General features: G+C 42.6%; 1 long non-coding RNA gene across 1 annotated transcript; it reads right to left on the bottom strand.

Annotated features, from left to right (window-relative positions):
* Positions 1-343: 343 nt before the first annotated feature.
* LOC306915433 lies at positions 344-4,309 on the bottom strand. Its single transcript, XR_013788822.1, has 3 exons — positions 4,133-4,309; positions 1,847-1,920; positions 344-418 (listed from the first exon to the last, which is right to left on the bottom strand). It is a non-coding gene; the product is annotated as an uncharacterized lncRNA (long non-coding RNA).
* Positions 4,310-4,974: the final 665 nt, after the last annotated feature.

Below are 4,974 nucleotides of genomic sequence, written 5' to 3' on the forward strand. Positions count from 1 at the left end.
GCAAACGTTTTTAACTCAAATATTTGCTTCTGGAGAGTCTCTGGAACAACATATTTTCAGATGGGGTCCAGCTCTTTAGCAAAAAGATCAGGTTGGGATCATTAAAACTGACAAATTAGATTGGCCTGGAACATTGCCCAAATATAGTTGACTTGAATCATAGACTGACATGTGACGTTCAACATCCACATGGAAGCTAGTAGGTACAGAATCATTAGACCGTCTTGCTAAAGTGACGACACCGCATTAACTGACAATGGCTTGATAGCAAAACAGTGCTCATATGCCAACATTACAGCATTGTGTTGTGCACGTCAAGAGAAATATTAAAAGTGACAAACCTGTGCGAGTACAGTAGACTGGTAACTTATCCACTGGACCAGGACGTCTGTCGAGCAGTGGAACTGGAGGTCACCAGCTGTAAATAAAAAAATGTTAAAGCTTAGAAAGTGTCGCTGCGTGATCTTGTAGATTGGCCATTGTTGGTGAAGATTTTCTGGATATGGAGGTTTACCACGTCTATAAGTAATTCAGTTGTAAACTACAAAAAGCGCCCCTCGGGGCACAGGTCTCCACCAGGATAAGATTGTTTTTTACAAAAATGTCAAGTAGCATTTCTTCCTCAGCCTAGTGGGAATATGCGTGCAGTTTCACTGCAATCTAACGCTGCGATAATGATTTGCAGCATTTTGTACAAAACAGGCCACTCCTGAAAAGACCCGTCTTGATCACATGACTATAGAGATAATGTGTACCGATATGCGTGAGATTTGGGTAAAATCTGAAGGAGTAATAAATGCATTTCAATGTTTTGTTTTCCTTGGCCTCTACAGAGTGTGCATACAAAGTTTTACACAGATCGGTGCAGTTCTAGGTAAAACTTGAATGGGCCAGTTATAGCAGGACCATGAGCGATGTTGAAAATGGCACTTCTTCCTCTTCCTAGTGCATGCACTCTAGCCCCTTTCGGGACCCTCGGTTACCTTTTCTGAAGTTTGGATGCGGTACCCTAGGGTCCCTGACAGCTTATTCCACCCTCCATAGGATGCAGATGTACATACGCTCTGTTCACGGAGAGCGGCGGCACCGCTTGAGTGTTGGTGAGATGTTTCAAAGATGCATAACAGCTATAGGAAACTGCCGCAATGTGTATGAAATGGTATTAACCGCCGATGCTGTTAAGTATTTTTAATCTTTTTTTTAAGTTTTGCTTCGCTGAACTTCTCTCTCCTCTCTCTTCCTTGACTTACTTATTGACTTCCCATTGTACCGCCTCCCGAGCGCCGACTGGCTAGCTGCACGTCCTAGTTACTGCCTCTGACATACAGGACATACAGGATGTTTATAATGCTGTTGTGTCGTGGGAGGCGGGACATGGGAAGTGAGGAAGAGAGGATTTCAGAGAAGCCAAAACTTTAAAAAAAAAAAGATAAAAAATACTTAACGGCATCGGCGGTTAATGCCATTTCTTACATGTTGCGGCGGTCTCCTATAGCTGTTTTATGCATCTTTGAAACATCTCACCAACACTCAAGCGGCGCCACCGCTCTCAGTGAACAGTGTATGTACATCTGCATCCTATGGAGGGTGGAATAAGCTGTCAGGGACCCTAGGGTAGCGACGTCTAAAATTCAGAAAAGCTAACCGAGGGTGCTAAAAGGGGCTAGGTGGCACTATAACAGGTTGCTGTTGAAAAATTGGGGCATCCAATTTGCAGATCTGCAAGGTCGCGAGCTTGTAGATCTCATTTTGACCCCATCCGGGTCAATATGGAGTTGACTTTCATCCATGCGTGGTGTACATGTCAGGAAAAATAGCCGAAATGTTTAATCAATATCACACAAACCTCAGTATAATGTAGAGCGTCTACGGGACCAGCGTCTCCAGATGTCTGCGTAGAAGTGGAATGGCTGTCAGCAGCTGTGAATTGTTCATGAAAAATATATATATTTGGTATTTGACAGTTTCAGCATTCACATTCTAGAATAGCCAAAAATAGCCAATCTACAAGCGTACAACATATGGCAGCACGAGATTCACAGTGTGGTGCATAGATTTGGTGCCTGATATTGTAGATCGGCTGTTTTTGGTGCACATGGACAGTGTACAGCACTGCAGTGGGTGTCAAAGTGGGGTCCGGGGACTCCCAGGGGTCCTTGAGGGAGTTCCAGGGAGTCCACAGCTAAATGATAAGACAGGAACCAAACGGATCCTTGTCTAACTCAGAATGTACAAATGGAACCACATGGACCCTAATGGGTCAGTTTTGTACATCAACATTGGTTTTACAATATAGATGTGTCCCAGAGATAGAAATGCCATTAAATGAGAATCACTGCTAGAGCCATAAAATATTCTCATATGGGGGTCCCTGCCCTGGCATATCTTTTCAAATGTGCGGTCTGTGCATGAAAAGGTTTGAGAACCACAGCAGTACAGTACAGCATGCATACCAGGACCCCGGAGGGCGACATGATTGCGTCCTCTCAATTTAGTGAGTCTAAAGGCTCATTCATAGTCTGGATTTTCGGTGGTGAGGTGACCACCGCTCCGGTGGTGAGCTGAACACCGGAGCTGAAATAACATTGAGCGGTGGCGAGTAAAAACAGAGAGAAGGGCTGGAGCGGTGGTTTGCTCTTCACGTCATGTTGTAGTTCGGTGGTCACCTCACCACCGAAAATCCAGACTATGTATGAGCCTTAATGATGTAGCAGCAGGATGCTGGCTATTTGCATCACTGGTCTACAACAGAGGGTCCGGGACCGATAGGGTCCTCAAAGTTGGGGCTGCCAAATATGGTGCGATAGGAACCCTTTTTATTTTCCTTTTATTTTCCAACAGTCAATTTAGTATTGAGGGTTTAAGAGATTAAATATCATTCATTAATACTAACATAAATTCAACATGTGAATAGAAAACATGAAACAAATAAACACAAAACATTTACATTATGTTTTACACTAGTGCCGTCAAAGAAGAATGTCCAGTTTAATCAGGAACAGTTTTATAATATAATAGCCCATGTAGTGGCCAGTGGGGGTCCCTCACCCTGCGTGATGTCTGAGACTCTCTCAACATATTGGCGCGATTCATACTCCTATATGGGGGGGGGGGGGGGGGGGGGGTACCGTCCTAAAGTCGGCTCTTCGGTGCTACTGAACATTTCTGAGCCGAAATAATTTCGGCACTACAGCGGTAAAATAGGAGTATGAATGGGCCCTAAGGGGTCCTTGACATGAAAAAACATTGAAGACCCTTATTAGATTATATGGATACATCCATCAGTAAAACCTTTTGAAAAGCATAGCAGATCCATAAGCTCACAACACGCGAGTTGGGGTCTGCTATTAACGCACGCCTAAAATAGCTGAACGACACACGGGTGTTTCGTCTTACAACATTATGCAATTAAACACAGCTTCTGCTTATTATCCTCCCACACACACGAACAACAACGTTTATACTCCGCAGCACGACGGTGTCGCCAGAGTGTAGAGTAGGAGAGTAGCGACACGCTTTGATCTCGCCGCAAAGCGGGTGCCGAGAGTAATATGGTAAGAGTGGCCACACTAGCATGGACTCCCATTGTAACGATGGAATGCGGAAGTGCTCATTCTATCTCAATGGGATAGTTCCAGCCATAGGAGTAATGTTTGGAACTATAGCCCATATGCACACGCTGTGCGGCAGATCAAAGCGTGTCGCTACTCTCCTACTCTACACTCTGGCGACACCGTCGTGCTGCGGAGTATAAACGTTGTTGTTCGTGTGTGTGGGAGGATAATAAGCAGAAGCTGTGTTTAATTGCATAATGTTGTAAGACGAAACACCCGTGTGTCGTTCAGCACGCTGAAATGGTGTTGGTTGCGCGTGTGTGTGATGTTGCTCTTAAATGAGGTTTAAGAAGAAACAGCCGGTTGCGTTGTTCATGCAACATGGGGGGGTAATAAAACGCAGAAACAGTGTTCAATTACAATGATGTTTTAAGAAGAAACAGCCGAGTCGCTGAAATGGTGTTGTGTTGTTGTGGCATATTTCACACGTGGTGCTGTGTAGTTAGCATTCATTGTTACATTAATTTCATACCAATGAAACTCTTTTAACTGATGATTAAGAAAGGAGTTTATCATACCTTCAAATCTTGTCCTGTGAACGGGGAAAGCACACACACCAAAAAAACAAAAGCACAACAAACAATATACGGAGTATATACGATAAAAATAAAAGACAAAAGCACACAAGAAACACCAAAACAATACTATACGGAGTAGATAAGATGAAAATCCAAAAAAATGCAGTTGTGGGACGGTTTGTCAATCTCTCTCAGTCAGAAAACAACACGTCTGCGTCTCACAGTTAGCCTGGAGAGTGAGGGTTTGAAAGACTCTACATGGAAATTCGGCCAATGAGAAAGCAGCTCACGCATGAGCTCATGACTCACCCGCGCTGCTGGCCAATGGAGAGCGACGTCGCTACGTGGCGGCCATCTTACTGATTCTGATTACTGATTACAATTCTAAATAAACATAACTTGCTCAATTTTCAACCACATACTTAGGCTATATGCTTTTATATGACGTTCATATAAAAAAATAAAAGCAGATCCTGAATCATAGCCACGTTGATAACGTTTTCATTTGTATAACACAGTAGGCAGCCAGGTAGATTCATTTATTAGTGGTCTGGGAAATAATAATAATAATAATAATAATAATAATAATAATAATAATAATAATAATAATAATAATAATACAAAATGAATAACACAGTAGGCAGGTAGATATATGTATTAGTCCAAATGGTCTGGGCAATTAATAATAATAATAATAATAATAATAATAATAATAATAATAATAGGTCATAGAATTTGCATAGGCCCCTCCCAATAATTTCGCTTGCAAATTACAATGTCATCTCACCCCTGTGAAAATAACTTTTGAGTGGTGCAACCACTCCTATCTAGCTTTGTGTGTC

The sequence above is a fragment of the Electrona antarctica genome, assembly GCF_951216825.1.
Source record: "Electrona antarctica genome assembly, chromosome: 22".
In the NCBI taxonomy this organism is placed as follows: Eukaryota; Metazoa; Chordata; class Actinopteri; order Myctophiformes; family Myctophidae; genus Electrona; species Electrona antarctica.